Source organism: Ochotona princeps, chromosome 1, assembly GCF_030435755.1.
Source record: "Ochotona princeps isolate mOchPri1 chromosome 1, mOchPri1.hap1, whole genome shotgun sequence".
Classification (NCBI taxonomy): Eukaryota; Metazoa; Chordata; class Mammalia; order Lagomorpha; family Ochotonidae; genus Ochotona; species Ochotona princeps.
In genome coordinates, this window is record NC_080832.1 from 2,560,416 (window position 1) to 2,573,047 (window position 12,632).

General features: G+C 48.3%; 1 pseudogene; it reads left to right on the top strand.

Annotated features, from left to right (window-relative positions):
* The first annotated feature begins 581 nt into the window (after positions 1–581).
* Positions 582–8,201, top strand: LOC101524992 (BTB/POZ domain-containing protein KCTD5-like; annotated as a pseudogene).
* The last annotated feature ends 4,431 nt before the right edge of the window (positions 8,202–12,632 follow it).

Here is a 12,632-nt window from a genome sequence, read left to right on the forward strand (position 1 = left end):
AGGATGCTGGTGCTGGTGCCAGCGTTAAAAGCTTGACTGCTTTACATCAGGTGAAAATGACTAAACTTCTATTACTGAAAATAAAAAAGAAGCTCAGAACTCCTTGGCCTGTTTTAAAGGTATTGGGAAAGAGAAAGGTTGGAGAATCAATGACACAGTGGTATGACTTCAACGTTTAACAACGTTAACAGAAGAGTGAGCGGTGGTGAAATTGATTCATGGAATCGGACAGAGCATTCAGAAGCAGCATCACCCCCAGTGAATAGTGCTACAACTGCTGCCTATTCAGAAGCCTTTGCAGCAGCTGTCAGCAGATTTCCAGTTGGGCTTGCAGGTCAGAATCTACTGTGTGCCCTGACAGGAGCCTAGTTCAGCCGGCAGGTGCCAGCAGTCAAGGCATGCTCGGAACAGGGAAGCAACAGAGCAGGCAGGAAGGTGACTCACCGTGACTGAGTGACAGGGTGTTTGCCTGCAGCACAGAATCCCCCACACCGCCTTGTCCTTCCTGGGCCCTGTGAGTGAGTGCCATGTAGGGGCATGGGAGGGGTCTGTGGTTTTAGCCGCTCTGCCCCGTGACCAAGATGTATGGGGAAATGGACAGGGAAGAGCAAGCCCGGGCCCAGAAGTCATGCCCATGGCAGCAGGAGGATGCTCGCAGGTGGGGGAGTGGCCCTGGGCAGAGACGTGCTAGGGGTGTTTCAGGTACCCATCAGCCTTGAGCACCCTCCTGGGGTTACCTCTTAACTGTCTCCTGTCTCTACAAGGACCAGCTCCAGAGGAGCCAGTGTGCGGGCCAGATGGAATATCACAGGGTAAAGGTGCGTGTGATCTCTGGATTCATGGTGAGACCTTGGTCGTCATGTTCTGAGAAAGCTCCAGGTGGAAGGATGTGGGCAGAGCTGGGCCTTTGCACTTGGGAGCTGGGTGCTGTGAGAGAGTCCACAGGGGTGATCTGGCATTCCCAGCCAGCGCAGTGGGAGGTGCTGAGCAGCCAGGGAAGGTTTAGCTATCGGCTCCCTCTGTGCAGGCCCACGTAGCACACCTGCTGGCCGGTGTTCGGGAAGTGTCTGCGGAAGCCAGCCATCTCCAGGTCTCCTTCCCAAGCTGGCGCCCCTTCCCCGACACGTTCAACGAGGACTCCAGCTTTGATTCCCAAAGTGTGGTCCTTGGTCTGGCAGCCCCAGCATCCCTGGGAACTTGCTAGAAGTGTGGGTTTTCAGGCCTACCCAGGCTGACTGAGGGAGTGCTCCCAGGGTGGGGTAGAGCATCCTGTGTTGGACAGGACCCCACTCACAGAAGAGTGGGTTTGTGGGTTGGGGTTGGGTATCTGACTGGCTGGTTATCAACTCTTCCATGCATGCTTTCTGCATGTACTAAGGGCCGTGCTGGGGTGAAGGAAAACAGCCAAGAACCTCCAAGGGTGCTGGGGACATTGAGGCAGGAAGTACCAGGGTTCCTTGGGAGAGAAGTGGGAAGAGCCGAGATGTGATTCCAGCAAGCCATTGGATCCCCTGCTGTGTTCATGCCAGTAATGAAGCCAGGAACAAGCAGGATGCTTGGAACACGGACACAGCCCAGAAGGGAACCACCTGTCTGGATTGGTACTGTTTGCCCTGGCTGCCAGCTCTGCTGCGTGAAAATGAATGAGAACGCATCTCAAGCCAGGGCACGCTCAGACAGATACTGGACTTCGGAGGGAAGTCCTGCCACACCTCAGCTCTCACCTCCTCCTCTCTGCATCCTTCCTCCTCCCTCTGTTTCTCTCTCTCTCACTCTCCCTGTCTTCCCTCCCCACCCCACTTGTGTCCCTTTCTCTGTGCTGTCTTTCCTGTTTGAGCTACAGTTTTAATCTCAGCTTGTGTCAGCTTGTTTCCTCCTTTCCTGGGGAGACAGAGGGAGAGAGAGAATGAATGAGCCTTTCATTCATTTACCCTTGAGGCTGCATTCTAGGACCATGTGCCCCTCCCATCCTTCAGCAGCTCACTGTGTAGAAGACCCTGGTGAAAGTGGCTCGGGGTCGGCGTGATAGCGTAGTGGTTAAAGTCCTCGCTTTGCACGCTCTGGGATCCCATATGGGTGCCAGTTCTAATCCCAGCGGCCCCGCTTCCCATCCAGCTCCCTGCTTGTGGCCTGGGACAGCAGTTGAGGATGGCTCAAACCCTTGGGACCCTGCACCTGGGTAGGAGACCTGGAAGAGCTCCTGGCTCCTGGTTTCAGATTGGCTCAGCTCCAGCCGTTGCAGTCACTTGGAGAGTGAACCATCGGATGGAAGATCTTCCTCTCTTTCTGTCCTCCTCTCTGTATATCTGACTTTCCAATAAAAAAGTAAATAAATCTTAAAAAAAAAAAAAGAAAGAAAGTGGCTCTGTGCCACGGGACAAAGGGACAAGAGCTCCCACAGTGCAGAGGTATGCTGAGTAAGGTGAGAAGCTCTGGAGGGGAGACGGGGACAAGACGTGCCCAGGGAGAAGAAAGCACCCCTGAGGCATGTTCTTCCTGAAGTCTCCAGTTCGTTCTCCAGCCCCAGTCTCTTGTGTCATTCCCAGCGATTGAACTGACGCATTGAGAGCACCGAGGGCTGGGATGATTTACCTATACTTGCAAATGCAATTATACATTTAAAAAATGGACTTGCTTTTTGAGCGTAGGTCTGAGCTCACAGAAAAATTGAGCGGGAAGTACAATAAATGTGGTCTCCACTCTCATAGGAGCACAGTCTCCCTTCTCATCAGCATCCCGCGCTCGCCCCGAGAGCCCATCCACTGCAACGGGTGAGTGGACAGATGGACCCTCATCCCCTGAAGTCCCTGGGTGCACCAGGGTTCAGCTTGGGCTTGTACATCCCATGGATTTGGACACAGGTACAAGGCCATGCATGCATCCCTTAGAATCCCCAGAGTACGCCACAGCCCTAACCACCTCTGTGCCCTGCTGGCTCTTCCCTGGCTCATGCAGAGCTCCAGCAGCAGCCAGCATTGCTCCGGTATCTGCAGCTTTAGCCTCCAGTGTGTCCTGTAGCTGGAAGTGCTCTTCAGAGTGACTTTTTTCACCCAGGCATGGACAATAAAGTTCCCTCCGATGGCCCATTAGCTCACTTTTTTTTTTTTCTCAGTGCCAACAGGTATCACAGTTCATTGGTTTGTTCACCTGTTTGTGGACATCTTGGCTGCTTCCAAATTTTAACAAATATAAATAGAGCTCTTTTAAACACCCATGTGTAGATTTCTGTGTAAGCCTGTTTTTTTCACTACTTTGAAGAAAAGCCAAGAAGTGTGATTGCTGAATGATATGGTAGCAGTATTTTCATTTTTTCAAAATAAAAGTTGATTATAAAACTCCTTATCAACAATGAGAAGTACATACAGGAATTCAAGGAATTTAATGACTATGTCACACAGGAAATAGCAACACGGAAACAAAATCAAACAGAATTATTGGAAATGAAGGACACAATGGAGCAAGTAAAAACTCAGTGCAAAGTCTCCATTATAGAATGAAAGAGGCAGGAGAAAGAATCTCAGAATTGGGAGATACTTTTTTTTTCTTTTAAAGATTTATTTATTTTATTACAAAGTCAGATATACAGAGAGGAGAGACAGAGAGGAAGATCTTCCGTCCGATGATTCACTCCCCAAGTGAGCGCAAAGGCTGGTGCTGTGCCGATCCGAAGCCGGGAACCGGGAACCTCTTCCAGGTCTCCCACGCGGGTGCAGGGTCCCAATGCACTGGGCCGTCCTCGACTGCTTTCCCAGCCACAAGCAGGGAGCTGGATGGGAAGTGGAACTACCGGGATTAGAACCGGCGCCCATATGGGATCCCGGGGCTTTCAAGGCGAGGACTTTAGCCGCTAGGCCACGCCGCCGGGCCCGAAGGGGAGATACTTTTTGTCATAATGGGGAAACAATAAAAAAGCTGGAAGAAGAACTGAGTCAAACTAAGAAAATTATTCAAGAATTAATGGACACTATCAAAAGGCCAAATATAAGAGTTATAGGACTAGGATACAGACCTCCTCTTATCCTCTTGCTTTGTCCAGGGGTCCCCTCCTGCTCTGTGCATATGACCTCCTGTTAAGAGGCTTTCAGGGTTGCTCTTGGATCCCACTGCAAGTCTGTATAATTTTTGCCAATGTCTAATGCAGCTAAGAATCTGTTCTCTGTAAGTGACCTATTACAATCTTAATAGATTATACTTAAAATCTTCCTCACACATTCTAAGAAGGTGGAAGATTTCTCTATCCTCCCAACCTGTTGTGGAACAAAAAGAATATTAAAAGCATATCAGGTTTTTCAGTTCTTCGATGCAGTTCCTCTGGAGATTCCATCTTCTCCAGGGGCAGTGTTGTATTCGAAGGAGTTTTTGCACCTCTGAGGTCAGAGGAGCCTTAGAGAAACCCACAGTTTTTCAGAGGATCCATCAGGAAATCCTAGAGTCAAGAACATAACCCAAGTGCTCTCGCCACAGAAGCAGTGGATACTTCATCAAGGACTGTCAGGACGGGCTCCAAGGACCACATCCCAACTGCCGAGGAGACCACAGGGAATTGGAGTGCCCTTGTAGGCTGAGAACCCAGGTCGGTCATTACCTATGGGATTTCCCACAGGGGATTGAAGCAGCCCAGAATCCTCCACATAGGATCTGGTGACATCAGAACAACGGCCAGGAGCCCTGGGTGGACTCAGGAGAGGAGCTTTCCCTGGTCCTTACTTAGTTCCAGCTCTGGCTCCCCACCCTCTCTTGCACTGACCATCTCAAGGTTGCTCAGGAGCCCCAAATGAGCTCAGATAGAGAGAGAGACTGATACAGAAAGTTTTGAACAGACACAAAGTCAGCTGGTCCATAATTGCTCAGCCTGTACCTTACTGGTCAGGCTCCGACTTGGCTTTTCCTAGAACTCACTAAGTAGGATGTAGAGTTCAGTTCTTCTTCACTTGCTAAGTTACTGGGGATTTCTCTGCTCACCCCTTAAGACTGTTCTACTCTTCACTTGTTAATATATGACTTGTTAGAGTTGCAAGACTGTTTTGATTGCCCTAGAATGCACAAAATTCTGTAAAATCTTGCTTCATTATTACAAACTGCTAAGTTAAAAGAAAAAACCTTTAGAAAATTTCCATTTAATGTAATATTGCTATTTTAACTGTATTGTAACAGGGGTGGGATTGTTACAGGGGAATGGGGAGTTAAGCAGTGACTATTTTGTCACCTTTAATTTTGGGGGAAATAATTACTATGTAACAGAAATAAATTAAGATAATTACTCCTCTGTAAAAAAAAAAATGAACCCAAATAAACATGACATGGGGAAAAAAAAGAGTTAGGGGAGTCCCAGATGGTACAGAAGGAGAAGCTGGGTTTAAAAATGTTTTCAGTGAAATAACAAAGGAAAATTTCCCTAATCTGGAGAAATAATTGGGAAACATAATACAGGAGGGGCACAGAACTGCAAACAGGGTTGACCAAAAGCGATCTTCACCACGACACATGATCATCAAGCTCTCTTCAGTTGAACATAAGGAAAAGATCCTTAGATCGTCACGTGACACACAAATCAGTTGACCTGTAGAGGAATGACAATCAGACTCACAGCTGACCTCTCACAGGAAACTCTACAGGCCAGAAAAGAATTGGGTGAAATATTCCAGATTTTAAAGGAGAAAAATTGTCTGCTCAGAATAATGTACCCAGCAAAGCTTTCCTTTGTCTTTGCAAATGAAATAAAATTCTTCCACAGTAAAGCAAAGCTCAAAGAATACATCTCTTCCAGAACTGCCCTACAAATGATGCTTAGAGATGTTCTCTTGACAGAGAAGAGGAATAGCACCCATGAAAGTCAAAGACAAATGTGAAGAACATCCCAGCAAAATAACAACAGATGACTAATCAATGAACAACCCATTGCTAAAATGACAGTACCAAATTGCCACCATTCATATTAACCTTGAATATAAAGGTTAAACTCATCAATCAAACGTCATAGATTAGTGGACTGGGTCAAAGAACAAAACCTATTTATTTGTTGCCTAAAGGAGCCATATCTCACTAGCAAAGATCAACAGAAACAATATTACATGGATTTTGATGTTTCTTGATTTTATCTGCATTTCTTCAAAGCAGCTTTTTTTGTCTCATATGAAATTCTTCAGTGGCAGCTTTTCTTCAAGAAGCTTCTTGATTGTCTTTTTCATTTCTTCAGTGACACATTAGTGATTCAGTAGCATGTTATTTAGCCTCAAGGCATTGTAAATTTCTATATTTCTTCCTGTCGATTTTGTTTTGTGGCTTTTCATTTAAGGAAACTGTGTAATGCAGACTATCATATCCAGATATGAGGACACAATGCAGTATACATCTCTACTTCCAGATCCAAGATGAACTCCCAATGAAACTGTTAAATATAACTTGACAATAGGATGCTGGACTCTGTCATTATCCATGGCCACAATGATGGACTTAACTGTTTATGAAGAACTATACTATTGTAATAATATGGGGGAACCAGTGTGTGGTAGGGGGGAATTTGGGGAGGGAGAGAAGGGAAATCCCAGTGTCTATAGAACTGTATCATAAAATAACAACAACAATAATAATAAAAACAGAAAAAGAAATTCTGAAATTCTACCCTAAACCAAGACTTTCCCTTTGGAGCTGGGCTCGCCTGCTGTTAGACACCTCACCCCAGCTGCAGGTTCAATGTCCTTGTGCTGTGACATCTCTGGCTGCCCACAGCATCGACAGTAATGAGCTGCTTCTAACTTGGTGGCCCCTCCCTGGAGATGACAGGCCCAGAATCTGAAGCGCAGGCCGGGTGTGATAGATGACATAGTGTGCAAAAACCTGAGGCGCTTGTGCTGTGTTGGTTTCTTTCTTGGCAAGGTTTGGGGACCCATGCTTCTCATTCATGGATGGCCGTCTGCTTCTCTACCATAACACCATATTTATTCTTTCCTACCTATTTAAAATGTGGTAATGTATGTGCTCTTGTTTAAAATATGTTCTTGTATGTAATTATTTGTAGGTAAGTCCATGGAGAACACACACACACACACACACACACACACACACCATTTACCTCTGCAGAACTGGAGCATGAGCTGGTGTTGGCAGTTGGTTCCAAAGACGGCTTGGAAAGACATGACTGCAGTGTGTGGGTTTCAGGTTCTCTGTAATCCACCAGCTTGGCTGGGTGGAGCCTTCATCAGGATGAAGATGACAGGAAATGCAGGTGTCTCTGCTACCAGCAGCCCTTCCTGCTGTCTCCATTTATCGGACAACGCCACAGCACCATCGAGGTTGAGCATGGGGTGTAGTGGTCGTCTCCTCCTGTCCCCTGCCGCTCCCCTGGGAGCTCCCTAGTCTGACAGTGAGGGGCATCCTTCTAGAAGTCCAGGCAACATTGTGCCTCAGAACCCCATGGCACCTGCAGATTCCCCGCACCTTGTTTCTGTGGCTTCCACCATTACTGCATTATTTAAAAACATCCTCTCTCTCTCTCTCTCTGTCACACACACACATTTTCAAAGCCCACAAGAACCAGTTGCTCAGGGCAGGTGCTTGCCTGGTGGTGAAGATGCTGGCCAAGAGTGAGCTGCTGCCAGCCCCGGGAGCCTCGGGGCGGGGCTCGGCGCCCTGGCCCAGCGCCCCAGCTGTGTGATCAAGTGGGTCCGGCTCAACGTGGGCGGCACCTATTTCCTCACCACTCGACAGACGCTGTGCCGCCTGTGCCAGGCCGACCCGGACCTGGACTCGGACAAGGATGAAACAGGTGCCTACTTGATGGACAGAGATCCCACCTACTTTGGGCCTGTGCTGAACTAGCTGAGGCAAGGGAAGCTAGTCATCACCAAAGACCTCGCCGAGGAAGCAGTATTGGGGGAAGCAGAATTTAACAATATCACCTCACTAATGAAACTTGTAAAGGATAAAATTAGAGAACGAGACAGCAAAACATCACAGGTGCCGTGTGCTGCAGTGTCAGGAGGAAGAGCTCACGCAGATGGTGTCCACCACGTCTGACGGCTGGAAGTTTGAGCAGCTGCAGCATCGGCTCCTCTTACAATTATGGAAATGAAGACCAGGCGGAATTCCTTTGTGTGGTCTCCAAGGAGCTGCACAACACTCCGTACGGTGCGAGCAGCGAGCCCAGTGAGAGGGCCAAGATTATGCAGGAACGGGGTTCAAGGATGTGAGAGGCGGTGCCGACAGCTTACTTTTTCCCAAGATGCAATGAGCCGCCATGTCCAGGAAGCTTGGCCGTGAGAAGAAATCTGCTTTTGATTATTTTTCTAGAGATCTGGGTGTGAATCCTCTTTTTTGCCTCTGAGGTGGGTGGTGAGAGACGGCCCATCTGTGCGAGCCCAGGCCTCACCGCAGAGACGAGGCGCGGTGGCCGGCTGCGCTGCGTAGGGACCCACAGACCATTTGGAGGCCGGCATTCTTGGTGCTACACACATTGTTGGTTGGGGGAACAGCCTGGGCCGAGGGCAGCGGCTGAGCCCTGGCTGGCAGGCACTGTGGGCGCACCAGGCCTCACTTCCGGGCAGGGCCTTGGCCTCACTTCCGGCCGCCATCCGCTGCAGTGGGTCTGACCGAGATGGCCTCCGTGTCGTCACTACTTCCGGGCGCTGAGGCTTCTAGGCTGGTGGTTTCCCGCTGAGCTGGTGTGTATGTGTGCGTGTCTGTCCCGTTTTTCAGGTGTGGGTAGGCCACCTGGTGTCGGTTCTCAGAGATGCCTCGGGGTGGGCCGTGCTGAGGTGGCTGTGCCGGTCACTGGGTGGGAGCTGGAGGGCCTGCCCGGGAGCCCGGCAGAGCTGGTACCCACCAGTGCCTTTGTTGCCTGGGTAGAGCGGGAGTGGCCACTGGGACTGTGGGCCACGTTGAAGACGCGGGCTGTTGACATTGCCCCACAGTCTCTGCCTGTTTCTTGTGTAACTATGCATTCTGCCATGTTTGCGGATGTCTGAGACGCCACACGGCCGATGCTGCAGCTGCTGGGGCCCCTCGGAGACGGCCTGTCCCGCCACCAAGCTCCTGTTACTCCAGCTGTGGCTTGCAGGGTGGCTGTGCATCCTGACCCTGGGGCTGCCCGGCGAATCCGAGCACTGACTCCGTGCAGCTCCAGATGCTTCTGGAGGCTCTGGCCCCGGATCCTCGTCCCCCACTCCTTTGCCAATAACCTGGTTACCGAGTCCCCCGGTGTCTGGGACTTACCTCCTCTTTTTTTAAGGTCTCTTGTATTTTGTTAAATGTTTGGCTTGAACCATTTATAACAATCTTTGTAGAGGGTGGACTAAGCCCCAGCTGACCCCATCCCGCCCAATGGAGCCCAGGAGAGAGCTGGCCTTGGTGTTGGGGGGCATTCTGCCCGGGGACGCTGGCTGCTTAGCACTGTTTGATTTGTGACCTTGATGTAATAGGTAGGCTTGTGGGTTTTGTTTTTGTTTTTGTTTTAATTTAAAGACATTAAGACTTAATTCACTAAAATTTATTCTAAGGGGATATTTATACTTTTATACTTTTTTAGGTATCCATATTTAATCAGCTTACCGTTTAATGCCTAAGTTTCCCCTGAAAATAGCAAATAAAATTGTGTATTTATGAAAATAAAAAAAAAAAGCTGCTGGCTAAGATGCTCCCAGCTGACATCAGAGTGCATGGGTTTGAGTCCTCCTCCAGCTCCTAACTCCACGTTCTTGCTCATGTGGGCTCTCAGGGCCTGCAGGGATGGCCCCGGTGACTGGGTGGCTGTTGGCCACCAGGAAATGGGGCACGAGTTTCTGGCTTCTGACCTAAGTCCCCCAGCTGTCACAGATATTTGGGAAATGAACCAGTGAATGGGAACTCGTCTATCTTTCAAATAAATTGATAAAAATAATTTAAGAAACAGTAAAATCATAGTCCCACATCTCCTATATGTCATACCTACTGAATTCCTCTCTCCAATGTCGCTATTGTGTCCTATCTTATATAATTAGCAAAATTCACTTGTTCTCTGCCTCCCCTCGGCTAAATGTCGACTCCAAGAGCTTCAAGTGTGGATTTGTTTGGTTCAGGTGCAGATTTCTGTGAGGAGCTCGCGCCTGGTGCAGTGATGCTGAAGCTGGCAGTAGCATGTGTGCATTGTATCAATTCACTCAGTTCTTGCCTCATGCAGTGGAGACCACTGCTACTTGTTACTTGTTTTACAGAAAAGGGTTTGAGCCAACACGTGGAGGCTCTTCTCTTGCCTGCCCGGGCCCAAATCTTGAGTCCAGAGCCTTTCTAATGGAACAGCAGCTTGGAAGACTCTCAGTTTAAAACAAGGCTCCCAGAGGGTCCAGCAGACCCAACACTGGTTATATATTCAAGCATCCCCATGTTTATTGTGGCATTTTTATTTATTTGAAAATATATTTATCTATATATCCATCTCTCTCTTTGGAAAATCTACTTATCTCTCTGAGAGCGAGAATGGTCCATTCACTGGTTCCTTGTTCCGTTGAAGGTCTGGCCAGCCCTAAGCCAGGAGCCAGGAACTCCAGCCGCTCTTGTCCACAGGTGACAGAGGTCTAAGACCTTCACCTGTCATTTACTGTTTTCCAAGCATGTTAGCAGAAAGCTGGATTATAAGCAGAGCATCTGGGACTCCAACCAACATTCAGACATGGCCCATTGGTGTCACAGGCAGTGTCTTAACATGCTGCTCCACAGCCTGCCACACTAGCCTGATGCCCCCTCTAGCAGTATGGCTCACAGTGACCGCCACGCCAGCCTGATGCCCCTTCTAGCAGCATGGCTCACAGTGACCACCACACCAGCCTGATGCCCCTCTAGCAGCATGGCTCACAGTGACTGCCACGCCAGCCTGATGCCCCTCTAGCAGCATGGCTCACAGTGACCGAGCTATAGAACTAACCTCAGTGTCCATCAGTGGATGAAGAGGATGTAGACTTTATGCGCAATGCAACAGTGCCTAAGGCCGTATAGGTGAACCTAAAGACATGATTTCCTTTATATGTAGAATCTGGCCAATTCAGGGTCATTGTGAGGAATTAGGGGAACAAACGGGGGCTATTTATGAGGGGGTTGAGTTCCAGTGAGGCCAAAGGATAGCAGCAGACCCCTGGTTTCCCGCCTCCTAATTGTCCCTAGAGCAACATGGGGACGTCTACATGCTTGGGTTGAAGCTCTTGTCAGTACTGGGAAGCCACACACGCTAGAATTTTGTATGGGTCCAAATGTGTGGTTGGGTTGAAATATTGACACAGCAAGTATGGATTCTGAGTGCGAGTAACAGCCACTGGGAACACCAGTGACATAAGGTTTTGGAGCTGTTTCTGAGCGTGGAGACTCAGCTGACTGCCAGTCTGTGTCCCTTGGGTTTCTGCCTCTTCTGTCCCGTTTGCACTGCCCCTAGAACCTCCAGCCTCGCACTCCCGTTTCCTGCTCTGTGTTCTGCCAGTGAAGTTTTTCTCAACTGCTGATTTCTACTCATCACTTACTGCCTTGCTGTCCCCAGTGTCCGCTTCTTGGAGACGTGGGTGTTCTTGTTTCATCCATCGAGGTACCTCACATCTGGGGGAACACCTGCAGGGGGACAGTGTGCAGGATTCACATGCATTTGACGAATGCATGTCGTGATGGGCTCCGTGTTCTTGTGCGATGACCTTTTTCATTCCAAAGAAAACCCTTTCCTAATCTGAATCAAACCAATCAGAACATTTTTCTGTAGCATGCCAACAGTCGGTTCTCTAATTCCCAGACTCAAGACTGCCAGAATTCAGAAGCTTCAAATAAGATTTCATGACACAGCTCATTTCTTCTGTCTCTGGTATAACCTGTTTACAACCCATGCAAAACAGCCCAGTAGGACGGAATATACTGAACCATCTGACTTGCTTTTCCTGAGTCAAGCTATCAATCTGTGACTGATTACATGCACACGTGTGTGTGTGTGTGTGTGTGTGTGTCTGTGTGAATGCCGACAGTGTAACACGAATGGAAAGACTGGGCAATGTAAATAGAATGGCTGGACTATGTAAACAGAATGGCTGGACTATGTAAACAGAATGGCTGGACTATGTAAACAGAATGGCTGGACTATGTAAATAGAATGGTTGGACTATGTAAACAGAATGGTTGGACTATGTAAATAGAATGGCTGGACTATGTAAATAGAATGATTGGACTATGTAAACAGAATGGTTGGACTATGTAAATAGAATGGCTGGACTATGTAAATAGAATGATTGGACTATGTGAATAGAATGGCTGGACTATGTAAATAGAATGGTTGGACTATGTAAATAGAATGGTTGGACTAGAGGGTTTTGAAAAAGTCTAGTGATTTTACTGAGATTCTTGTAAACTAGCGCATAAAATGTTCCATGAAGTTCTTGCTTATTACTGACCTTATTCCATCATGTTTGCCCTTTTATTTAAATCTGCTTAAATCTTGTGTGTCAGTGAAATACAGTACGTAGACATGCACATGAGTTGCATCTCAAGTTCAGAAAAGTCAACAGAAATTCTGATTTCACTCAGCAACTCTTTTTAATGTTCATGGGTTCTCTACACCACTGCCTTTATCAAAACCTCCAGGTCTTTGGATTCCCATGACCTGGTCAGTCCCAGGTCCCTCTAGGGACCACGTG